This window comes from Schistocerca piceifrons, chromosome 5 (assembly GCF_021461385.2).
Source record: "Schistocerca piceifrons isolate TAMUIC-IGC-003096 chromosome 5, iqSchPice1.1, whole genome shotgun sequence".
NCBI lineage: Eukaryota > Metazoa > Arthropoda > Insecta > Orthoptera > Acrididae > Schistocerca > Schistocerca piceifrons.
Genome location: NC_060142.1, coordinates 446,983,650 through 447,011,146, shown reverse-complemented (window position 1 = coordinate 447,011,146; position 27,497 = coordinate 446,983,650).

Here is a 27,497-nt window from a genome sequence, read left to right as displayed (position 1 = left end):
CGTCTTTAGAGACAGAGCATAATTCCGAACAACAAAGGGACAGTAGTTCTGCCACAGGTTTCTGAAAGGAACGAAAACAGCATTGCCCTAAGTTGATAAGAAAGCTGCTTTCATATTCGGTTTTTGCCGTTAATGGCAACAGTCACAAAATAACTTGAGAACAGTCTCGCTAATATTGTGGATCGACATCCCAACTGTTAGGTATGTAAAGAAGGGTTAAAAACAGAACCTTCCTGGAAGATTAAAACTGTGTGCCGGACCGAGACTCGAACTCCCGTGTTCGAGTCCTGGTCCGGCACACAGTTTTAATCTCCAGGAAGTTTCGTATCAGAGCACACTCCGCTGCAGAGTCAAAATCTCATCCTGGAAACCCCCAGGCTGTAGCTAAGCCATGTCTCCGCAATATCCTTGTCTTCCAGGAGTTCTAGTTCTGCAAGGTTCGCAGAAGAGCTTCTGTGAAGTTTGGAAGGTAGGAGACAAGGTACTGGCAGAATTGAAGCTGTGAGGACGGGTCTTGAGTCGTGCTTGGGTAGCTCAGTTGGCAGAGCACTTGCCCGCGAAAGGCAAATGTCCCGAGTTCGAGTCTCGGTCCGGCACACAGTTTTAATCTGCCAGGAAGTTTCATATCAGCGCACACTCCGCTGCAGAGAGAAAATCTTATTCTGAGTTAGAAACAGTCTGAAAAGCTTGTAAAGGTGTTGCAGGGGAGGTTAAGGTGAGAAATAATTGTTAAGAAAGCAATATTCGGTACGTTGCGCGGTTCCGTTATTCAGCATCGAAGTTAGCCAATCAAATCGTTGCGCACGCAAATTCAAGCACTTGCACGAGCTAACGTGCGCTAATGTACAGACGTCTATGGGTTCGTGAGTTACCGCTTGTTCAAATGCTCATTACCAGTTAAAATGTGCCTTTTCCGGAACTGATAAATTTAAGCTAGGTGAGCAGAAGCTACCTATTTCCGGTCTGAGGAAACCAAACGAAGAACACGTTAAGCGACACTGTCTCTAGCAGGCTGCTTGAATTTTGGCGCACGATGACCTGATTGGCTAACTTAATGCTAAATAAGTCGGAAACTGAGCGAACTAACGAGTTTCTTTTTTCTTATCGGTTATTTATCGGCACAACCTCCTCTGTAACACCCTCACAAGCTTTTCAGGATGTTTCAGACCGATTTGTATGCCTTTAAAGTAAACTTTGCCACTTTCTAAACGATCACGGTTTCCCTCAAACGTTTTTTTATTGTCTGAAATGGCTAACATTGCACTTCTCTTACAGTGACTTCCACTTGCGTTTACGCGTTTAATTTCTTCAGATACGTTAAAAAAACATAAAACGTACGCTAAGTGTAGTCCTACCTGTTCACTTTAATATTCGCAAATCCATGTAAGATAGAGCGTTCGACACCACAGTAACTGAGGAGCAACCAGTCAGTTTGATGAGCTCTTTGTAAAGTCAGATAGTCAAGAAGGTACACCGAATAATAGTGGCAGGATTTACAGAGCTGTGACAGGATACACACCGTGAATAAATTTAGAGATGTCCTCTTTGTATGGCATTCAAAGTTCAAAAGTCACTACTACTAAAAACATGGCCGTTACAAAGATAAAATTGCGAAAGCATTAAAAGTTAAAATTAAATTATAGGTAAGGTAAAGCTAGCGTTCTGAGACTAGACGGGCCCGACCGATCGTCATGCCATCCTCCACCAGTGGCGAAATCGCATGCTGCATGCAGGGGGGTCCGACCGACTGTCATGCCACCTCTGCCAATGGCGTAATCGCATGCTGCATGCAGGGAAATGTGGTCAGCACACTGCCGTCCCGGTCGTTGTAGGATTTCTGGACCTCACAGCCGTTACCAATCGATGGAGCAGCCCATCATTTGGCCTCACGAGACTGACTGCTATCCGCAACTGTCCTCCCACCAAGTGAAAAACGCTAGCAGTACCTGGAAGCGAACCAGGGTCCTCCGCATGGCAGTTATCCGTGCTGACTATTCTGCTACGGATGAGGGCAATCTTTCACTATGCTGAACGAGAATAGCTTACCGTTAAGTTAAAATCGTAAACCTTTTCTTGTGGACGTTTAAGCTTCACAATTTTCTTTAGAAATACTCGTACTTAAGAGAAATATATGTAAGTCAGCGAGATTCAGTGCGAGAACAGAATATTTAAAAGTTGCAGTAATTCCGAGACACAGAGTGATAAGCAAAGGAAGATCTGTCTGTACTGCCCTGTGGATCGACGAGGTCAGTAGAGACGAAGTACCAGTTCAAACTGGAGAATGATAGGATAGGAAATTAGTTACGGCCGTTTCAAAGAAACCATCCAGGCACTCGCCTTAACGAATGTGTGGAAACTATGGGAGAGCAGTTTCGGTCGCCAGATGGGCTTTTGAACCTCGTTTCTCTCAATTGCGTCTAGTCTCTCCATCACTGTCTCTGCCAACTGATTCTGTGCCTCTAGTAGTGTTCTCTTTAGTATTAGGGTAGTAACATTAACGTAAATATTAAATCAGCGACAAAAATCACGACAATACAGCAGAAACGGATTAAACTGTTTAGAATAATTGAGGCTGCAAATTTCATTCGAGACAGAATTTATCTCGTGTAATAACCTAGCATCTAGATACTTGGAAAAAATTTATCACAAAACCAAGTAAATGGAATAAGTATCTTGGTGAAATGTTTCCTAAAATTGCAAGTTCGAAGACCGCTAACGTACATGCAAAAAGAAAACAGAAACAGTACACCAATTCACTTAGAATATCTACAACAAGAAGTACAACTCCAAACACAAAACACTGAAGCATAACAATACACTCGCTATATCAGAGTGTCTCTAGTCACTAATTATGAACAGGAAAGTCGACACCAAAAGGAATGAAAACATAGAATTAAAAATTAGAAGTAAAATCCTTTGGTCAAATTCATATTCATAATAAGAAGCAACCAAGGGACGAAACGGTTCACAAACACGCGCAACGACAAACGAAAGGACAGATTAAAATTTTACAGTCATATCAAAACGGAAATAGGAGGAAATGAAAAGCAGAGACTTTGAAATGGACTGGGGTGACCTACAAACGGGTGCTATATTTGGCATATACTGCACAAAAAGATTTTTGCGACATCAAGTGAATAATGGTAAGTTGCCAAGGAGGGGAAATTGAAACATAATTTTGGGGCCACTTGGCTTGAAGCCAAAAACCTGCTAATTCAAACAGAATTAAAGAAGTAAGGGGTACGTAAGTAGGCCAGACAACGTTTCTATTTCCTCTGCGCAGCCCTAAGCGGGTTGATGTTCGTAAAGGGACTTCTCCCTCCGTCCACCTGCCCCTCCAGAAAAAATTAAAATATGTCTCCAGTCTCAATATTTTCACACAGTGTTCCAATACCTCACATTGTTTACAGTTGATAAGCAATGGATTCCAGTGATTTCATCACTTACGTCCAGAAAAGTTAACCAAATTAAATTTTGTCAGAATGTTCTCTGTACGTACACAGGTGTCCAAAACTAAAGCAAGAAACGGAAATTTTGCAAGGTTGCGTTTATTTTACCAGAAATCAATGTAAAAAGGCGATGGTAAAGCAGAGACAATGTAAAGAATACAGAACTTAAATAACTAAAACATGCGTAATGGTAGACAACAATGTTTTCCAACTTAACGGATCCGCACACACATTCCGACAGCTGGTTATCAGTATGGGGTTGACTCCCTCTGGCAGCAATACAGACCTGACAACGACGCAGTATGCTGTGAAAGATGTCATTAATTTCACGCTGAGGCAATAACGCCCATTCTTTCTGCAGGGCTGCTCGAAAGTCTTGGAGAGTGGCTGGTGGTTGCTGACGTGATGCAACCCGTCTGCCTTGTGCATCCGAGACATGCTCCATTGCACTCATATCAGGAGATTGAGTAGGCTACGCGATGCTCGCAATATCTTCCGTTTCCAAGAAAACATCAACCACCCATGCTCTATGAGTTCGAGCATTATCGTCCATCATACCAAGTCTTGGTCCACAGCACGTCGCAACAACCGCGTATGAGGTCCCAAGATCTCGTCACAATACCCGACAGCAGTTAAACCTTGCCGATTCACCCGATCAATTTCTTGAAGAGGTGCTCGAGTGGTCAACATAATCCCTGCCCACACAATTAGGGATCCTCTCAAATATCAGCCTCTTTCTAAAGTATTTGGATCCAGAAATCGTGTCCCATATTCCCTCCAGATGTGAATCCGTCGATAATCACTCTTCAGACCAAATCACGACTTATCTGTGAAAAGAACACTGGCACATTGTGCAACGTAAGGGGAGTTTGTTGTAAAATTATCGATGTACTGAAAAATATCTATTGCTAGTCTTAGTCGACCATGAGTTGCTATCTGACTTAAGTTGGCTCTGTTTAAACGCCCGGTTATGCCCCCAGTATCATTTGCATCGAAATTATCATTTCACTCTAATTATTAAACAAAAATATGGTGATTGCTAGCTACGAAATCAATAATGCGGTGATTAGCATGTGATACCAAATTAAGATTTATTGAGAAAACAGGATGAGCAATATTTCTAGCTTAACATGAAAATCCAATACACTCGCTAACCTAACTAGCCTATCATTGGCAAAATGCACCCTCTTTTCCTAACTACTTAAGTCAACACCGAACCCGCTAGTGACTCTATTGAAGTTCTGCCTGAACGGACACAGACTCAGAGAGCGCCAGTCAAAGAGCTATCGGAATTAGAATTACAGTGCCCTACTTTGGCTGATGATTGCTAATATCACCGTAATTCTCCGTGATGATTACGACGGTCGGCCCAGCCAACGTCGTGATGCCGTCTTTCCCGTGAGCGAGCTTGGCTTTAATCTCCAACGTGGACGTGGTTTGCGTCCGTAAACTCCCGTACATAAGTGTTCAGTTGTGGAGTCCGTCACTAGTCAATACTCAAGCTACTTGCACATATACCAAGAGTAGTTGGTCGACTCAAGTGCGCGGCAGCAAAGGTACACTTCAGATTGCATATGAACACCACAAGTTAGTACAAATCTGTTTCTCTCCTCAGAGGAACAGATAATGCTACGTGTGTGGAGTCATATGCTCTACCCTATTCAGACTTGGAGAGTAACCACTGGACTCAATGCCGGTAACTTCTCCATCCTACTTCTCTCCACGCTCTCCAAGCGGGGCAGCCAGACACCGCGACTGCTCTCCTGCTCAGCCGACCCCAGAGTCCCCCTTCAGAGATTTTGCAAACCTGACCGTTCTTCACCGCATGTATCCGTGCGCGTTTGTATCCAACCACGTCACAGAATTCTCCCGCGTTTACTGTTGCCGCCAAACTTTTAATATGTATCTCTACGCGCTCTGCGCAAATCCCTCACAGTCTTTCTCTCTTTCGCATATAGCTCCTTGTTGTGATGGCCCAGCCTCTCCCAGTCTTTGGTGGTCTGAAGTGCCAGCCGACAAAGGGGTCCGGCCGCGTCCATCCCGTTAGTTTGACATGACATAAACACCTTCCTTAGGGGTTCCGGCCGTGTTCCAGCCTCTGCGGCCATCTCGTTAGTTTGACATGACACACACAACTTTCTTTTCTGTGTCCATTCTCTCCTACCGGTGGGCCAATTACCAATTATTATTCGGTGTATTAGTATGTAAGGTGCAAAATCTGCTACTTTACAATTGTTCGGCCGTCCAGGTGGCACGTTGACGATTCCACTCAAGACGTTCCCTTCTGTTAAGCACCAGACATACACGCAACAGGTTTCCGACGATAAAGACCACTCTGCCGAAGCCTTCTGTACACCCTTTTCTTCGATTCAACACGTCCGGTGCATGCTGCGAGGTCGGATACCAGTTGCTGTGCACCACTAAGGCATACCGTGGTGCCTTTGGAGCCAAATAAGAGTCCTCTCTTTCTGATATCACTCGAGGTCGTCTCTGCCCTGGTCTTCGGAATGCTGTTATGGTCTCTGTAAACTGTCGCCACAGCCGAGAATAAAACAGAATGATTCACATTAAGCTATCGGGCCGTATCAGTTTGCGACTGTCCTGCTTACATTCTTTCTTTGGCCCTCCACCGCAGTAAGTCTGGTAGGCGTCTCCTCTGTCCCATACTGCAATGTCTTAAACTGTGTACACAGTGATTGTGGATGTGGGACTACCAGCCAAACACTACCAAAAAATGGTTCAAATGGCTCTGAGCACTATGGGACTTAACATCTGTGGTCATCAGTCCCCTAGAACTTAGAACTACTTAAACCTAACTAAGGACATCACACACATCCATGCCCGAGGCAGGATTCGAACCTGCGACCGTAGCAATCGCGCGGTTCCGGACTGAGCACCTAGAACCGCTAGACCACCGCGGCCGGCAAACACTACGCCATTTGATAGGTGCCCTAAAGTCATCTTCGGGTCCGTTAACAGGAATGCCGTCTTAAGTGCAGAACACGGTCGTACGGACATCTGTTGATAGTTTCTATAATTACATCGCAATTTAGTCACAGGACGGTGAAATAGCGGATTGTTGCTTTAATTTTTGACACCAGTGTAGTTATTTTGCACCTGCATCCACCAGAGCATACCCGTCCGTAAAACTTAACGCGGAAAGAAATAAACATTCAGCGCGCTAGTTTGCGAGACAGAAAGATGAGCCAGACCTTGATCGAATCCGCAGGCACGATAAGATCATTGAGCTGGTACACTGGTCAGCCTAAGCCGGGTCTTCAGGATGTTTTCCACGTTTCTGTAGATAAACACTGCACTGGTACCCAATCTGTGTCTCAAAAAATACATTACATAATCAGTTAAATTTGTGTAACACGTAGAAGAAAGTTTATAAGATTCACAGTCGGGTGGCGCACACACGTTAACAGACTAGAGAGCCTATATATGTATAGAGAGTGGCCAATCCTCAGGTGGTCGCCCTGTTTGTTCCAGAATGCACTCGGTATATAACGTCAGGTAGCGTCGCTACCTCAAATGCTGTCGCCCATCGGCTATAACGGGACATCTGTCTGACAGCTGACACCGAAACAACGTATCTAGCTTGCTATTTGGTACGTGGATAAAGCGAGTGCTATTCCTGTATGACTGTACCTTTAATGCGGAAATTAAATATATGGCATTTTTGGCCAGTAGTGAGTTCGGCAGCCTGGTGCGTCTTTTTATTTGATGCTACCTCAGCGACTTGCCTGTCGATGGTAAAGACAACTCTCTCTCTCTCTCTCTCTCTCTCTCTCTCACACACACACACACACACACACACACACACACACAGAGAGAGAGAGAGAGAGAGAGAGAGAGAGAGAGGGAGAGAGAGAGAGTCCCGAGCGCGGAGGAAAGGCCGATCTGGTCGGGAATCGGACCATGTGCCCGGTGACTGAGATTCAGCAAGCTAACTACAAGACCACGAGCTGCTGACAATTAATGGGGAGTATGCTCAATAGTCTGGGGTGATGCATGCCGGACGAACGCCAAGAATAGTGAAATATCAGGCGTTTATTACACTCTTATTGTCATTCTGGGAATGATGGGAATCGACCGGGAAAAGTTTCCCGTATTTTATTTCACATGTTCTGAAGGCATTTCGGTTTTTACTGTTGAGTTATTCATCGATGAAGCTTCTAAGCTTTAAGTATATCTCATTCGTCCTCGAGTAACATTTCTTCAGTGATTCATTTCGGACCTAACAGGAGGGGCATTCAATAAGTAAAGCAATACATTTCCTTCTCGGTCAGTTTCAGTTGATAAAATATGGAATTTGTTATGGGACATCGTGGAATATTGCCGCTTCTCCCCATTTAGTTTCATGAAGTTCACCCAGGTAGCGACGCCATACATGACCTTCAAAATGGTGTCTGTAACGGAGGTGCGTTTCAAACAGAGAGCTGTCTTTGAGCTTCTTTTGGCGGAAAAACCAGAGCTTCGCAGATATTTGTATGCACTTGCAGAATGTCTACGGAGAACTGGCAGTGAACAAAAGCATGGTGAGTCGTTGGGAGAGACGTCTGTCATCATCGCAACAAAGTCGCGCAAACCTCTCCGAACTTCGACGTGCCATCCGGCCGCACATAGCTTTGACTCCTGCATTCTTGGGATGTGCAGACTCTCCCACTGAATGTGACGGACGGATCGCAATCTAACACCTCGCTCTACATTCTGTTGGTAGTGCTGACACATTCGTCCACCTGTTGGGTTCCTCGCCGCGTAACAGAAGAGCAAAGAAGGGCAACCTGTACGGAACTGCTTGCGCGTTACCAGGTTGGTCGTGACAAATTTTTGCGAACATCGTCACAGAGTTGATCACTCCGAATCGGAAACAAAACGGCAATTCATTGATTGGTGTCACACAACCTCTTCTATGAAAAAGTTCAAGGCCGCACCTCAACTGGTAAAGTCATGGCGACGGTCTTCTGGGACTCTGAAGGTGTTATTCTGTTTGATGTCCTCCCTCATGGTGCAACGCCCAACTCTGGAGTGGACTGACCTACGTTTAGAAACTTGAAGATACGACTTCAGCGAGGTTCGTAGCCACAAAAATGCAAACGAACTGCATTTTCTCCATGACAACCCAAGGCTATACAAAAGTGTGCGACAGGAGCTCGCAAAACTTCATTCTACTGGTCTTCCTCATCCATTCTAGAGCCTGGATCTTGCTGACGCAGCCCGCGGAAGCAGTACGTGGATGATCACGTCGTTACTGATGCAGCAAGACGTTGGCTCTGGCGTCGACCTTTAGGCTGATATAGGACTACAGATATTTTTAAAAATATCGGGAATCCGAGATACCGATATTTAAAAAATATTACTATCTGCTCTCGATATAACGCAAGATATAACAACATATCGATACAGACGTTACATATCGATATATCGACGAGAAAAGTATCGACCTACTGGAATACAAAAATATCGGCTACATATATTTCCGGTTTCAGCATTGTATGTTTAAGTATTGATTTATAATTAGATAGTCTGTACATCAACAAGCTAGAAGGCTACCTCTTCCTCTTAGAGCAAGAATTGAAAGGAAAACGATGCACGTTCATGCTTGACGACAACCACTTTGCTGACAACGGTAACTGCATGTACTGTACACTATGTGATCAAAACTATCCGGACACCCCCAAAAACATACGTTTTTCATATTAGATGCATTCTGCTGCCACCTACTGCCAGGTACTCCATATCAGCGACCTCAGTAGTCATTAGTCACGTGAGGGAGCAAAAAGGGGCGCTCTGCGGAACTCACGGGATTCAAACGTGGTCAGGTGATTGGGTGTCACTTGTGTAATACGTCTCTATGCGAGATTTCCATACTCCTAAACATTCCTAGGTCCACTGTTTCCGATGTGATAGTGAAGTGGAAACGTGAAGGGACACGTACAGCACAAATGCGTGCAGGCCGACCTCGACTGTTGACTGACAGACACCGCCGACAGTTGAAGAGGGTCGTAATGTGTAATAGGCAGACATCTATCCAGACCATAACCACAGGAATTCCAAACTGCATCAGGATCCACTGCGAGTACTATGACAGGCGAGAGGTGAGAAAGCTTGGATTTCATGGTCGAGCAGCTGCTCGTAAGCCCCACATCACGCCGGTAAATGCCGAACGACGCCTCGCTTGGTGTGAGGAGTGTAAACACTGGGTGATTGAACAGTGGAAAAACGTTGTGTAGAGTGACGAATAACGGTACACAATGTGGCTATCCGATGGCAGAGTGTGAGTATGGCGAATGCCCGGTGAACATCATCTGCCAGGGTGTGCCATTCCCCGAGAAACCTTCCAGCACCTGACTGAAAGTATGCCTGCGAGAGTGGAAGCTGTCATCAAGACTAAGGATGGGCTAACACCATACTGAATTCCAGCATTATCGATGGAGGGCGCCACGAACTTGTAAGCCATTTTCAGCCAGGTGTGCGGATACTTTTGATCACATAGTGTAAGTGGCACAATAAAAGGTGCCCGATGGGTCTGTCGTTTGGTTTCGTCACAAATCTGATTCGTCTGGAACGCTTCATATGGACGTCCCTGTTTTTTTCATTTCTGCCAACGTTAGCGACCTAGCAGCTGTAGTGACAAAATTGCATGGCGAAGGTAAAAGTTGCAGTTTCTGTTGGTAGCGTCAAGCGCCGAGTACGTCAGCATTTCCCTTCGCACGTCTTCGCTCACCGCGAACACCAAACTTGTCATTTCGATTTTTGAAGAATACCGTTGTGAAGAAATAGCACACTAGCTGTGTTAAAATTATTATTTTTTTTTTTAACGCAGGTGGTGTGCTATTTCTTCACATCGGAAATCCTGCTATTCCACCCCACAGTGCAACTGGAGTTCTTCTTTTGTGCCACATATACTTGCTTCACAGGCAGCGAGAGAGATAGGACGTGAAAAGGTAGTAAGACTTCTTCACACAGTGAAAGTAAAAGAATGTTTTACTACAATTTCAAAAGAATAACTTCAAATATTTACCGAAAATTGTGAAAAAATATAATATAAAATAAAAATAGCATTACCCGATATTTCCATTTTGATATCGATATATCGGGCGAATAGCATCGCCCACTACATCGATAAATTTGAAAATATATCGATATATCAATATAAACCAGCAGCCCTAGAACGCTTCGATGCATACATAGAGGCCCTCCTAGTAATGTGGCGTAAGGCCGTCGCACTGAACGGAGATTAAATTGAAAAAGCATTTTGTAAAATAGGGCGTAATAAACTTTACTGGAATCCTGAATAAAACCAATCTGCTTTCAGAAAAGAAATGTGTCGCATTACTTTCTGAAAGGCCCTCGTAAGCTTCCCTTATATTAGGGAAACCAAAACATTATATTTCTGCACTGAAATTTGCGACAGCTTAAATAAAAAAAAACGGTAAAGCAATTGCACAATATCGATTTTAAAGAACGAAATATCTATGCTTCCTGCACTGAAACAGTGATAGTAATACAGGTAATTGATTAATGCCCGAGGCAGGATTCGAACCTGCGACCGTAGCGGTCGCGCGGTTCCAGACTGTAGCGCCTAGAAGCGCTCGGCCACCCCGGCCGGCTCATAACTAGTAATTCCCCTTGTGCACAGTAATAAACATCAACTTAAAAATCAAGCTGTAAAAAAAATGTGGCCTGTAAACTGGATGTTTTACTATAGAAGTATCTCAAAGGACCCGGATAAGATTTTTACATTAAGAAATCACTTCCACAGATGAAAGAATTGGTAACTGAAATACGACACAAAAGAAGAGCTGACCAATGTCTGAACCCTAGATCAGTTGAACGGTAGTTAGTCAATAGTAACCCTTAGCCGCCTTGTGGCTTTTAACACATATTACCAGACAGGCATATTGTGTTATTTGCCAAATGAATAATTTAATTATATTTTTTTAAATCATCGTATGACAACTCCCTGGTAGCAAAAATTGGTGTTTTATTCTTTCTTGTGATAGCAATACACAGACTGTACACAGTAACACCGGACCGTCTTGGAACAATACGAGAGAGAACAAAATGTTGTTGGTGAGGCATTACTAATGGCATTCACTAAACTAAACTACACTAAACAATGCGATTAAGCCCCGAAGACCACACGCCGCCGACCGTCCGCCGAGTGATCTTCTGCCATGTGGCAACATGTATATGCAGGATGGAGGGGCACAGCATCAGCAGACCACTGTTCCTGCCGTTGATGACTTTTCAGATCTTGTCAGCCGCTACTTCTCAGACAAGGAAGGAAGGACGATTCGGGTTTAACCTCCCGCTCCCATTCAATTATTCCTCAGTTGATTCGGTGTTAATGGCAACGAGTGTTCTCTCTCTTAGCAAGGAAAAATCCCTAGCACTACCGCCAACTATACCCGGGTACTCTGCGTGACAGCCAGACGCGCTGACCATTCGGCACATAGACGGTAGTTAGTGGCATGTCAAGGCACAAAATGAGTACATCACACAGAAACGAATAATTTTTCTTTTCCGTGAAGCTCCTCTACGAGTGCGGCCTTCCGGGTAAACTTCCAACCGTCTGGGTCTTTCTATCAGAAATACTAGTCATGAAGCCACTTTCATTACTGCTTTTGCAGTTATTATTGGAAATTCTTTATAATGTCCTTAAAATTACGTATCAACATTTTCTACTCTTATTAAATCAAGCGTCAATGAAAATGTGCTGTACAAAGACTTCATTGAAACTGGTGTTCAAATCTACGCGTGACGAGTTCAATCGCTCGTTCAAATGTGGACTCGTGGACTCCTTGTTGGAGTAGCTGAGTTGGTAATTCTCACATAATGAGCGTTTTGGTGCGAAGGCTACGCGACAGTGATTGGCGCACCGTTGACTTACAACATAATTCTTTCATCAGTGTTAAATTACGAAAAACTAACCACCAAAGGACAATGCAGAAGTGTAGTAAGACCAATTACATTTATAACCGCAACTAACTGTGACACGGAATAGGTACTGGGAGCGTTAAAATCGGTCAACAACAGTACTGTGTATTTTACAGTACTTCACATGCAGTAAAAGAGAGGTCAAACCGTGGCGTCAACTCTCAGCCATCGGCCACACTCTGTCTCTTTGCATAGGCTCTCACATTACTGTGACGACGGGAAGAAAATCCTGCCACGAAAGTTAAATCGTGAAAACAGCGGACCTCGTTCGACGGGATGAACACTAGGAAAGAGGGATCCAGTAGTGCATATGGTAGATGCGCGTGTGGAGGGCTCTCCGCCAGACCCCGCGAGATATTTAAGGACCGGTTTCGTTACTGTGCTGCATCTCGTTGCTTTAAACACGCCGTCCTGCCCCGCGAAACGACGCTGTATTTTATTGTTGGACAGGGAAGACCGAGGAAAACCTCACTTTGTCGGAAAATATGACGGCAATTTTCATGGTGTTTTGCAGTACCGTCGCGTATTAAACGAGGACCTAAACGTAAGTTTGCGTTACTCAAGCGGTTTACACTATCTTCGGTACTCATAAGGGACGCAATAACTGCAAATTAGTGTAAGTAAGGGAAGGAAAGTTTTACTATTTTTTATTGCTGGAAATGTGCGACTTCATTGAAACTAGTGTTCAAACGTACACGTGACGAGCTTAACCTCTCGTTCAAACGTGGTCTCCTTCTTGGAGTGCGTGCGATGGTAGCTCTGACATAAAGGGTGTCGTGACGCACAGGCTATGCGACTGGACTCATCCGCGATGTTCGCGTACCTGTCCAATCATTCCCTTTCACAGTTTGCTCGTTACCTCTAAACCATTAAAGGCCAAAGTATGGCTGAATCCTTTCTAAAATAGCGATTGATACATTACCCAGCGTTCTCCAACCGACTCAGTCTCCCTTTTGCTAACGATCGACTGAACGTTACTTTGCTTCATTCGGATGGGGTTTCATATCGCTCAGTCTGCGAATGGAAGTTGTAGCCTTTCTTTCAGCTTTACTTTCAAATATAACATTAAATGGAAATACAAAAGCACACAAATCACAACTGTCATCTTTTACAGTCATTTAATCTATGCCCTGTTATTTATGAAAGTAGCTTTTTTTCGTTCTGTTGATTTTTACTTTTGTTCTCAAGTTAATTTTTATTTTCACTTCTTTATAAAAATTAACTTATCTGGCCATCTAGTGCAAAGCAGTGAGTGCGTTTTGTGAGCTTGGTCGCGAACTAATGGATTTGACGATTCCTGAATGCAGGGGTAGAACACCATCGTACATATCGTTTTAGTTTAATATACTTTTATAAATATTTTACTTGGTCTAATCTTTTGCGCCTCTTTCAAGCTAAATTTTATTCATTAAAGAAAGAATTATTGGTTCACCTACTATAAATGGTGGCTCGTGACTGACACAATTGTGTGTTCAAATGAAAATTCAGAATCGCTCGCAAACATGAAAATCATTACAAGAGGTCAGTAAGCGTCGCTTGGGAATCGACACTACAGCAGGGAGTCGATATCACCACGCGCACTGCTCAGTTGGTATGGGGATGTCTGCCCACCGCTGTTTCCACAAGACTCATCCACAGGGCTCTTTTAACTGTAGATGATAGTCATGGGTAGATTTTTAACTGTTTCGTTGTTATCTGCGCCGTAGTCTGAAATAAAAGCCATGTTATAAGGCCGGCCGGAGTGGCCGAGCGATTCTAGGCGCTACAGTCTGGAACCGCGATACTGCTACGGTCGCAGGTTCGAATCCTGCCTCGGTCATGGATGTGTGTGATGTCTTTAGGTTAGTTAGGTTTAAGTAGTTCTAAGTTCTAAGGGACTGATGACCTCAAAAGTTAAGTCCCATAGTGCTCAGAGCCATTTTTGACCCACGTTATAAGATAGTGTGTATCGTTCGTCCAAGAAGTTCCGGGACCGATTTCATTCCTGGTGTACAAGCAACGTCACTCCAGTAACTTCGATGGCAGCGTCAACTAACAACTGTAAAGAACAGAACGCATTCGATCAGTCATTTGTGGACAGATCAGTAGTGGATGTGCGGCAGTAATGTGTCTCCGTGTCCGCAGCTCGTGGTCGTGCGGTAGCGTTCTCGCTTCACGCGCCCGGGTTCCCGGGTTCGATTCCCGGCGGGGTCAGGGATTTTCTCTGCCTCGTGATGACTGAGTGTTGTGTGATGTCCTTAGGTTAGGTAGGTTTAAGTAGTTCTAAGTTCTAGGGGACTGATGACCATAGATGTTAAGTCCCATAGTGCTCAGAGCCATTTGAACCATTTTTGTGTCTATGCCGTTGTGTCACAAATTGCTATGGAGCAACGAACCTAACATCCCTAAATCAAGCATTCAAGACATTCTCCAGAAGTTCCGAACAAGTGAACAGTGTGCGCAAAGTCTGTCGCGCACACCTTGACTCCTGCAACAACGACGCGTGGACTCTGTCCATACTTGACTGACATTAGAAAGGCGGACGGTTCCCTTCTTGCAAAAATCATCACGGGCGACGATACCAACCTACCACAGAACGACAAAGTGCAGAATGTATCTCTGATGGTTCGCTAAAAAAAAGAAAATTTCTGACGGTTTCACACCGTTGTATGAACGTTCCGTGCGTTGTATTCAACTGAGGTAGACTGTATGTTATAACCACTATATTAACTTTTCTTCCGTTTTTTATTAATCCAGTCTAAAACATTTTCGACAGGCAACGTATTATTCAAGAATGTAACGTTGTATTGTGTGGGGAATCACGTATGAATGACCCGTCAAGTCCTACTATTAACCTGGATGAAAGGTTCTAGTTTACGAAAATTTCTAACTCGATAATGCATAATGCAGAAAGATAACTTCTTCAGTTGTTTCTTTGCTGCATATCTGCTGCAGCAAAGTAAACAATACCCATAAATAAAGCAGGCTGTTTTTAGGGGTGAAGCGAGGTGAATACAATACATTTTTATTTATTTAATAAAAAATACACTGCTCAATCTAGGTTGTTTTAACATTGTGTTCTTCAGCGTTGCTCACCAGTAATATTATACTTTTCCTTATATTATAATGTACAATGAACATTTCCAACATATTAAAAGCGTGTTCGGGACAGTGGCTCAGTATTAATGTTTACCATATGCTCATAAACGGCTTTCCTTGACTAGTACCACCGTAAACCGATTTGCTTTTGCCAGTTTCCGGGCAGACTGTTTTTGTGAGCTACGTTTTGTACGCAAGATTTTTCTATACTTAATGTATGAAATATATCATGAATTTGGACCAATTATCCTGTAAGGTGGCTGAGAAAGGAGCCAAGTGCGTCTGAAACTTTAGTGTAATAAATACAGCAAAATGACTGTATCTGTACCTCTAATAAACATTAAATGAAACCAAATAGAAATTTAGTGGAGGGAGAAAGACCTGAATTTCAGTGTAATTGGATGGACAGTATCCTGAAAGGGGGCAATGTAATTCTGTGAGAAACGGAAAATAATTTGGAAGTTTCATTGAACAGAACACACAGTGTCTTGAAAACACGTTTCACGATGATCATGAACAGAAGTAAAGCCGAATTAGGTGATGACTGGGGAATTAGAATAGGATCTGAGGCTCAAAAACTGACAATCGAAGTTCCTATATCGGCAGTAACAGAATTAATGACGACAGAATTAAAGAGAATATAAATGCAGACTGGCAATAATAGGCAAAGCTGTTACGAATAAGATATATATTCATAGTGAATACAGTGTTAGAAATCCTTTCTTCTTATTCTTCTTCTTCTTTTTATTCTCCTTCTCTTTAGGTATTAGGAGAAATTGCCTGTTATATTCCCCATCGTTGTCGTGGTGTTCCTCTGTCTCTTCTTCCTTAAAACTAAACTCGACCCGAACAGGCAATCGAGGCCCAACGGTACCAACGGACAGTCGTGTCAGCCTCAGCCCACAGCTGTCACTGGACGAGGATATGGAGGGGTATGTGGTCAGTACACCGCTCTCCCGGTCGTATGTCAGTTTACGAAACCAGAGCCGCAACTTCTCAGTCAAGTAGGTTCTCAGTTTGCCTCACAAGGGCTGAACGCACCCCGCTTACCAACAGCGCTCGACAGACCGGATGGTCACCCATCCAAGTCGTAGCCCAAGCACAGACAGCGCTTAACTTCGGTATTTAACGGGAACCGGTTTTATACTGAATGCACTATCCAAAAATTACCTCGAGCAATTAAACAGAGAACTGACTCGTGAAGATAACATCTTGGACCTACTGATAACAAACAGACCCGAACTTTTCGACTCTGGAAGCGCAGAACAGGGGATCAGTGATCATAAGGCCGTTGCAGCATCCCTGAATATGGAAGTAAATAGGAATATAAAAAAAGGGAGGAAGGTTTATCTGTTTAGCAAGAGTAACAGAAGGCAGATTTCAGACTACCTAACGGATCAAAACGAAACTTTCTGTTCCGACACTGACAATGTTGAGTGTTTATGGAAAAAGTTCTAGGCAATCGTAAAATGCGTTTTAGACAGGTAAGTGCCGAGTAAAACTGTGTGGGACGGGAAAAACCTACCGTGGTTCAACAACCAAGTTAGGAAACTACTACGAAAGCAAAGAGAGCTTCACTGCAAATTTAAACGCAGCCAAAACCTCTCAGACGAACAGAAGCTAAACGATGTCAAAGTTAGCGCAAGGAGGGCTATGGGTGAAGCGTTCAGTGAATTCGAAAGTAAAATTCCATGTACCGACTTGACAGAAAATCCTAGGAAGTTTTGGTCTTACATTAAATCAGTAAGTGGCTCGAAACAGCATATCCAGACCTTCTGGGATGATGATGGCATTGAAACAGAGGATGACACGCGTAAAGCTGAAATACTAAACACCATTTTCCAAAGCTGTTTCACAGAGGAAGACCGCACTGCAGTTCCTTCTCTAAATCCTCGCACAAACGAAAAAATGGCTGACATCGAAATAAGTGTCCAAGAAACAGAAAAGCAACTGAAATCACTCAACAGAGGAAAGTCCACTGGACCTGACGGGATACCAATTCGATTCTATACAGAGTACGCGAAGAACTTGCCCCCCTTCTAACAGCCGTGTACCGCAAACCCCTAGAGGAACGGAAGGTTCCAAATAATTGCAAAAGAGGACGGGTAGTCCCAGTCTTTAAGAAGGCTTGTCGAGCAGTTGCGCAGAACTATAGACCTATATCTCTGACATCGATCTGTTGTAGAATTTTAGAACATGTTTTTTGCTCGCGTATCATGTCATTTCTGGAAACCCAGAAAGCACTGTGTAGGAATCAACATGGATTCCGGAAACAGGGGTCGTGTGAGACCCAACTCGCTTTATTTGTTCATGAGACCCAGAAAATATTAGATACAGGCTCCCAGGTAGATGCCTTTTCCTTGACTTCCGGAAGGCTTTCGATACAGTTCCGCACTGTCGCCTGATAAACAAAGTAAGAGCCTACGGAGTATCAGACAAGCTGTGTGGCTGGATTGAAGAGTTTTTAGCAAGCAGAACACAGTATGTTGTTCTCAATGGAGAAACGTCTACAGACGTTAAAGTAACCTCTGGCGTGCGACAGGGGAGTGTTATGAGACCACTGCTTTTCACAATATATATAAATGACCTAATAGATAGTGTCGGAAGTTCCATGCGGCTTTTCACGGATGATGCTGTAGTATACAGAGAAGTTGCAGCATTAGAAAATTGCAGCGAAATGCAGGAAGATCTGCAGCGGATAGGCACTTGGTGCAGGGAGTGGCAACTGACCCTTAACATAGACAAATGTAATGTATTGCGAATACACAGAAAGAAGGATCCTTTATTGCATGATTATGTGATAGCGGAACAAACACTGGTAGCAGTTATTTCTGTAAATTATCTGCGTGCGGAACGATTTGAAGTGGAATGATCATATAAAATTAATTGTTGGTAAGGCGGGTGCCAGGTTGAGATTCATTGGGAGATTCCTTAGAAAATGTAGTCCATCAACAAAGGAGGTGGCTTACAAAACATTCGTTCGAGCTATCAGTGTGGGATCCGTACCAGGTCGGGTTGACAGAGGAGATAGAGAAGATCCAAAGAAGAGCGGCGCGTTTCGTCACAGGGTTATTTGGTAAGCGTAATAGCGTTACGGAGATGTTTAGCAAACTCAAGTGGCAGACTCTGCAAGAGAGGCGCTCTGCATCGCGGTGTAGCTTGCTGTCCAGGTTTCGAGAGGGTGCGTTTCTGGATGAGGTATCGAATATATTGCTTCCCCCTACTTATACCTCCCGAGGAGATCACGAATGTAAAGTTAGAGAGATCTGAGCACGCACGGAGGCTTTCCGGCAGTCGTTGTTCCCGCGAACCATACGCGACTGGAACAGGAAAGGGATGTAATGACAGTGGCACGTAAAGTGCCCTCCGCCACACACCGTTGGGTGGCTAGCGGAGTATAAATGTAGATGTACCACTATAGCAAGGCCGTTGGCATCTCTTCTCCTTGGCACTTACAATTTCTAACGATAAAGGGAAGTCTGTCATTCTCTATTCTTTCTAGGCATTTGTTCCATTCTCACCTGTAATCTAGAATTTTATCATTTAGAGAAAAATTTTCAGGTCTTTTCTACTATTTGGCTTCCTTATTATGTTTTCTATTATGTAACCTTCAGCTCCTCTGATTTCCATTTCTTGTGGCTGAATATGGCTTTCTCGCTTTTTGCTAGTCAGCGCTGTCTCGCTTCCACAGATCATTGTGGGTTCGACAACTGTCTTGTAAAATTTAATTTGAGTATCTTCCCTGGTTTTGTTTTTAAGGTTTCTATTAATTGTTCTATTGTTCTACATACCCGACTGAAAGTCTTTTCTGAACGTATTAGTCTGGATTGTAGCCTTGAACGCAAGTGAAACGTGGAAAATAAATAGTACAAACATTAAGGAAATAGAAGTTTCTGAAATATAATGTTACAGAACAATGTAGAAGCTTAGTTGGATGTATCGAGTTACGGATGAACAGGCACTGGATCGAATTGGGGAGGAAAAAAAGTGGTGCATCTTATATAAGAGAAGAAACGGGTTGAAAGGATATGCCTCTGTGTATCAGGGAATAGTTATTACGGAATGTGGGGTGAAAACTCTAAACGGAGACCGTCTTGAATCCAATAAAAAGGCGATAAAGGCTGTAGTAATTATGGAGAGATTTTGAGACTTATAGAATGTAGAGAGCTGCTTCAAATTAATACTGGAACTGATGACAAGAACAACAAATAAAGCTAAATCGTATGTCATCGGGGAAAAAACATTACTTTTTCTTCGTGAATTCTTTACTAGCTAAAGTAGCCGTGAGAGCCACAAGACAGACGTGCGTGGTAATAAAGGCTCTTGTAAATTAATCGTGCGGCCGAGTGCAACAGCGACCTTTGAGCGGCCAGTCGCCTGGTGCAGTTCACTCTATTTAAATCTCACGATCGTTAATGCAGAAGCGGGACAGGAAGAAGCAGTTGCGTCCCCTGTTGTCTCCTTTCGCAGTAAGTCGTAGCGGATGAATCTTTAACGAGGGAATCGAAGTGGCGTCATCCAGAATAGCGCGATGACGTCTGAGCGCTGCAGCGCGACACTGATGAAAGCTGCAGTGAGTGCGGCTCACGCGACGGCCGGGGCGCGGCAGCGGGGAGCGACCCGCCGGCGCCGCCCACCGCCGCCCACGCGCCACGTGCACCGTGCCGCCGCACAGTGGTCGGGCCGACCGCAGGCAGCCGCAGGGCAAGGCGCCCTGCCGGCCGGCCGGCCGCGGTCGTTCACAGAGCTGCGCCGCCGCCGCAGCCACTAGCGACTAGCAGGTCCCGCGTGGGCGGCGGGCCTCCGGCCGCTTCCGGCGAGGTCGCCGCGGGTCGACGTCCACCGCGGCCTGTCAACGCTCCGGCTGCCCAGGGTGGCGTCGCACGGTAGATTGGGTGGGGGGGGGTGACGGGGGGGGGGGGGGGGGGGAGAGGGGAGGGAGCAGGCATGCCGGTGCACTCGAACTTGCCTCTCGCTATACACTGAGGAGACAAAAGTGAAGGGATAGCGACATGTACGAGACTTAGACAATGGCGATAATATCGCGTTCACGAGGTATAAAAGGGCGGCGCATTGGCGGAGCTGTCATTTGGACTCAGATGATTTATATGAAAGGTTTCCGACGTGATTATCGCTGCACTACGGGAATTAACGCGGAATGATGGTTAGAGCTAGACGCTTGGGACATTCTATTTTAAAAATCGTTAAGGAATTCTATATTCCGAGATCCATAGTGTGCCGAGAATACCAGGTTTCAGGCGTTACCTCTCACGTCGGACAACACAGTGACCGACGGCCACAGCAGCAGCGGCGTCTGAGAGTTGTCAGTGCTAACAGACAAGCAACGATGCCTGAAATAACCGCAGGAATCAATGCGAGACGTACGACGAACGTATCCGATAGGACAGTGTTGCGAAATTTCGCAGTACCTTTGCTAGCGTCACGACGTCGCCCTCAGCACCTCTCCTGGGCTCGTGACCATATTGATTGGACTCGACTGGATAACTGTGGTCTGGTCTGACGAGTTACGATTTCGGCGGGTAAAAGCTGATGGTAGGGTTCGATTGTGACGCAGACCACACGAAACCATGGACCCAAGTCGTCAACAAGGCAATGTGCAAGCTGGTGCTGGCTCCGTAATGGTGTGGGGTGTTTACACGGCATGAACTGGGTCCTCTGGTCCAATTGAACCGATCGTTAAGGTTTTTAACATGACTGCCAATCAGCGACTGTTATATAACAGGAACTTTTGAAAAACACAGCCCTCACTTGCTAACACAATTTATTTGCAACCTAGGTTTCGGTGCCACAAGGGACACCTTCTACGGACAAAATTAAAAATAAATGTTACAGCATAACGTACCAAAAAATACGAAAGCTGCGGTCATACCTGACAGTGTCAGATAGTCAGTATTAAGATAAAATGCAACAGAGGTGCAAGCCACTAGGGGCTGCCATGTGTCCTCTGCTACAGTCAACACAAAAGTCCGAAGAAGGTGTCCCTTGTGACACCGAAACCTAGGTTACAAATTAATTGTGTTCGCGACTGAGCCGCACGGGATTAGCCGAGCGGTCTGAGGCGCTGCAGTCATGGACTGTGCGGCTGGTCCCGACGGAGGTTCGAGTCCTCCCTCGGGCATGGGTGTGTGTGTATGTCCTTAGGATAATTTAGATTAAGTAGTGTGTAAGCTTAGGGACTGATGACCTCAGCAGTTACGTCCCATAAGATTTCACACACATTTGAACATTTGTTCGCGACTGAGAGCTGTATTTTTCAAAATTTTGAACCGATCGTTGATTGGAAATTAGAATGTTTGGCTGGTTGGGGACTATTTGCAGCTGTTCGTGGACTTCATGTTCCCAAACAACGATAGAATTTTTATGGATGACAATGCGCCATGTCATCGAGCCACAGTTGTTCGGGATTGGTCTGAAGAACATTCTGGATAATTCGAGCGAATGATTTGTCTACCCGCATCACTCGACATGAATCCCATGGAACATTTATGGGATATAATCGAGTTCGTGCTGAACATCCTGCACCGGCATTACTTTCGAAATTTGGACGGCTATAGAGGCAGCTTGGCTCAATATTTCTGCAGGGGACTTCCGGTGAGTTGTTCAGTCCATGCTATGTCGAGCTGCAGCACTACGTCGGATGAAAGGAGGTCCGACGCGATATTAAGAGGTACCCCGTGACTTTTGTTATCTCAGTGTACTGGGACAGAAGTCTCTTCGAAATTATCTTAGGACTGACTGTTCAGCAGGAGCACGTGGAGGCACGGAGCAGATTCAGCACGTCCCACACGGAGCACACGCTTAATCTTACGTTTCATTCAAGTCGCTCTCAGACTCGCCAACTACTCATTTTACAAATATGAGACTTCGACCAATGTGATCTAGAAGAGCTACACTATGTGTCAATATCACTTTTACTTGCGGCAACAAATTATTAAGGCGATATACGGACTGCTTACGAAAAACATTATCTTACGACGTTACCGAATTTTGCACCTCCGGGAAATTTTAATTGATACTGAGGTCAAGTGAACATTAAGCGAATGAAATATTTAGAATCCATCAAATTTTCATCTACTCCAAACCGGAACTCTGTCAGAGTTTTCTAACACGAAATAATGTCATTTAAATATGATGCAGAGCGGTACGCTCGGGCGGCGAGCATCTACTGAGCGGTTGCCTGTATAGTTTCGTTACGAGAAATTGATCGCTAGGCTTATAATTTACCACTTATTAACTTTTATGAGCCACCTACTAACCTGTAACAACAACATACAAGATTAATGCGTGTTTATCACGGTGGGAGTATGTATCCTAAATAGCCTAGCCAGTATTGGGAGAAACAAATTAAAAAAAAGCTATTCATAAACATAACTTCTGTATTGCAGCAATTAATTGCCTAGAGTAATATTTATTTTCGTGGCATAGCATGAATTCCTGAGGTGAACTTATTTGGAGTTAGTTGCTGATAAGTCTTTCTTACTAAAATGTCAATGTTCCGAAAATATAATTCTGTTATGTAGCTATTTACCACTGTAGACTGCGCAGTTCGAACGAGCTGCTGAATCCTTATGTACTTCATTCCTGCAGTGATAATGCAATAACTGACTGCACTCACTCCGTTACGACAATTGCTTCAGGTGTCACTACCACTGTTTTTATTCAATTATATGAAAAAGACGTTATTCCTCAATGGTGACCAGTAACATGCTGAGTGGCGGATGTACCTTTCTGCAATGCAAATTACGAACATGACAACGAATCGTAACATCAGAAAGTGCATATACTATACCGGTAATCCGCTTATCCATACGTTTTTCCCCAAGAGTTTTAACCTTCGATGTTACTACAGCTTCACTTTATTTCTCGAAGATTTTTTTTGCCAGTCCTGACAGTTGTGTTTTTGTTCGTGTTCAGAGCAGTAGCAGTTCTATCGATTACATTTATAGCGGAGAGCAGCTGGCCGCCATCAAGTTTTTCAGTCTTAAAGTAGGCACGTAACGCGTTAACCATTTATTTCGACTGACTATGTACGGTAATCCCCTGGCCAAGAGAGCGATTTGGAACTTTTCCACTCATAATTTCCGGCGAACTTCTGCTGACATTGTTCAGTATCACACAACAAATAAAAGTTGCAACAATTAAAATAACTCCTGCAACACTGAAATGACAAGATAAAAATTCACAAATGATTCAAATGGCTCTAAGCATTATGGGACTTACCCGCTCGGTCACAGCGGCCGGCCACAGAATCACAGGGGGGCAACGATAGCACAGGACAGCAACTGCCTGAAACTCATAGTGGAAACGGTAACTGTTGCGCTGGTAGGGTGAAGTTTCGTCATCTTTGAGTTGTTGCTGCGGAATGCGGTCCGTGCATAAAAGACGGCGGGCGCACAGAGCTATCTTCGAACATATTGAGAGACATGAAAGAATTCCATAGTAGTGAATTGAAATTTAGGGTCAAAGGATGTCAATAATAAGTTTCGCGGCCGACATTTATATCCTCTGGGAAAGTATGGAAGAATTGCAGGACCTTTTGAATGGAATCAACCGTGTGACGGGCACGCACTGCTGACTGAGGGTAAAGGGAATACGAAAATAATGAGCAGTATGAGAAATGGAACTAGCGAGGGACTTAACATACAAATTGGGGACCATAAAACAGACGAAGTGAAAGAATTCTGCTACCTTGAAAAAAAAATGACGGACGAAGCAAGGAGGAAATAAAAAGCAAACTAGCACATGGCTTAGGTGGCATTCCTGACCAAAAGAAGTTTACTTAGTACCAAGTACCGGCCATAATTTGGGAAAGAAATTTGTGAGAATATACGCTTGGGGTACAGCATTGTATGGTTGTCAAATATGGTTGTCAAATGTAGACAATGTGAATACCTTAAAAGAAGAGAATCGAAGAGTTGAGATGTGGTGTTATAAAAGGATGATGAAAATTAGATGGATTGATAGGATAAGAAATGAGGAGTTTCTCCTCAGAGCAGCCAAGGAAGGAACATACGGGAAACACATCAAGAAGAAAGAATGGAATGATACAATACTCGTATGTATGCCTTAAGACATCAGGGAATAACTTTTGTGCTACTAGAGCGAGGTGTAGAGCATAAAAACTTAAGACAGGCTGCAGAGATTAGAATACACTCACCCAGTAACTGACGATGTAGGCTGCTCCGAGGTGAAGAGATTAGCACAGAAGAGGAATATGTGGCGGACCGAGTGAAACCGGGCTTAAGACTGAGAATCCTTATTCCAAAAAAAAGTGTACGCAGGAAAAGCGTTCGACCATATAAAGTAGTGTAAAATCAACCGGAGAGAAATTCTGGCGTTATGCAGGCAACCGTTAGGTTACTTTTGCTTTACCCAAACATGTCGTAGCACTGTACAATCTTCGGCGGGTTTTGTTTTTTATTGGTCTCTCTGAAAATTATCATAACATTATAACATCTTGTAGAGATTATGTGAGTTGGACCTCAAATCTATTTATATGTACGAATAAGTGGATTTATCTTTACATTTTGTGATGGTTTACATGTACGGTTTGAAACAGAACTCCACCGACAATCTTTAATAGGTGAAAGCTCTAAACTGCATACCTTACGAGCTATGAACAGTTGTTCATCTTCGCTACTGTGAGAGTAATCTTTTCTACTTTGCTTTCCACATTTTTAGAGGTGGTAGTATGGTCCAAAATATAACAAAAATGTCCAGTAAACATGGGCTCTGAAATGCATTCCTTAAGAGCATTGAGCATTTGTTCATCTTCGTTACAGTGAAACACGTCTCTTATGTTGAATAAGTGCTCATAGCACACAAGGTATACATTTTCCATGTTTACTAGACATTTTCCCTTGTTCTAGTCCACATTACCTCTTCCCAAAATATGGAAAGCAAAGAGCTTGCAGTAGAAGAGATGTGGTTCACAGTATCTGAGATCAAAAAGTACTCATAGCTCTTAAGATACGCATTTTAGTGCCAATGTTTACTAGACATTTTTTCTTGTTTTGGTCTACACTGTCACCTGTGAAAGTTTATCAAGGGAGTTACACAGTTGAGCCTCTTAGGCTACTCTGCAAATTTCCACCGAAATAAAACGTCTAAGAAAGGTAGCTTCCCTGCCTTCTCCACTCCCAAAGTGTACTTCACTTTAAATACGAACAAATGGTTCGAATGGCTCTGAGCACTACGGGACTTAACTTCTAATGTCATCAGTCCCCTAGAACGTAGAACTACTTAAACCTAACTAACCTAGGGACATCACACACATCCATGCCCGAGGCAGGATTCGAACCTGCGACCGTAGCAGTCGCGCGGTTCCAGACTGTAGCGCCTACAACCGCTCGGCCACCCCGGCCGGCTTAATGCGAACATTTTAGGTTAGGCTTTACCGTGACTGTTACTGGCATTAAATGAACTAATAAGTTTACTGTTACCACTCACTGTTTATTTATCTCCGCGACGCGTTTCAAAGGTTTAAACCTCCATCATCAGGTGGATTTACATTTGTTAGTATGACATTTGTGTGTGTGTTGTGTTACGATTTTTTGGAGGAACCTGTGGCACTGTATAGTGGAAAAAACAAAACACTATTTCAGAACATGGTTTTGGGTTTGTTTTGACAAAAAAAATTAAACATATCAACTGGTAAACATAAAATAAGTAAAATAGAGTACCTCCAGTGGTCACAGGTTCCTTTCGCTGCCGTAACACATCACATGTATTCTGTCATACTTTGTAAACAAATACGGCGTCTGGAAACTATTGGGTGCAAGGATCGTATAGCAGATGAGAAAGCAGTATAGCAAAGTTCAAAGAATATACATCGTAACAACATTATTACAGAATAATTTTTTTAAGGATTTGTAGGTGTTTGTTTTGAGGTGTTGTATACAGGCAATGGAATAATACTTCAGGTGGTGTATAAATCCGATTTTGACAAGTTAAAATAGCTTAAACTTCATACTTGTTTATAGAATCAGGTGAAATGTTTCAAATTTTAAGTACAATAATCATATTGGTTACAGCGGTGAAATTACACATAAATAACAATTTTAATTGGCATTAATAGATAGATATGAAAGGCTGGAGGCAGAGGGAGACAAAGAGAAAGTGCGAGGGAGAGAGAGGGTGGAAAGAGTGATTGTATGAGAGAAAACTTTACATGGCAAGGGGTCTTAGGATTATATCTGTTACATGTAATAACTGCCTAAAGGTTGTGGTAACACATTGGTTAATGCTTTAAAATATGCAGATGGATGTACAATTTGTGCTAGTAGTTGATGTACATATAGTTACAAGCTGACAAGGGATACAAGCTCTTGGTGTGATGATAAGTATGTAAATGAGGTTAATCTCTTGTTCTCTTGGCAGCTGTCATGGCAACATAACTAAATATATATGGTAAAGATTAAGGTGTGTGTGTGTGTGTGTGTGTGTGTGTGTGTGTGTGTGTGTGTGTGTGTGTGCAATTTTAATGATGTAGGCAGTTGCTGGAAACAGAGATGATACTATTGTAAATATTGTCATTTTTGTCATTTAATATGGATCCAGGTTGTTTTGTTTGGTGTTTGTATACTTGAAGTGTTTCAAGGAGGTCTAGTTTTTTGCCTTTTGGTTGGATGTGTAGGATGCTGATATTTGTGTTGTTGACATGGCGTTTTGTTTCATGCAGGTGGGTGGTTATTGCTGATGTGTGGCTTTTTTTTAATTTTTTAGTGCTGCCATGGGTTCTTTGAATCTAATCTCAAATGATCTGCGTGCCTGGCCTATGTAGAAGCAGTCACAGTCCAAACATTCAATCTTGTACACACCTGTGTGATGAAGTGGGTTTCGTGTGCTGATGTTGTGGGGTAGCTTCTGTCCAATCTTGTTGTCTATGGTAAAGGATATGCTTATGCCTTTTCGTTTGAAGACATTGGCAATCTGATATGAAATGTTACCTTCCAAGGGGATTGTATGGAAAATGTTATTTTCTTTTTGTTTCTTGTTTTGTGA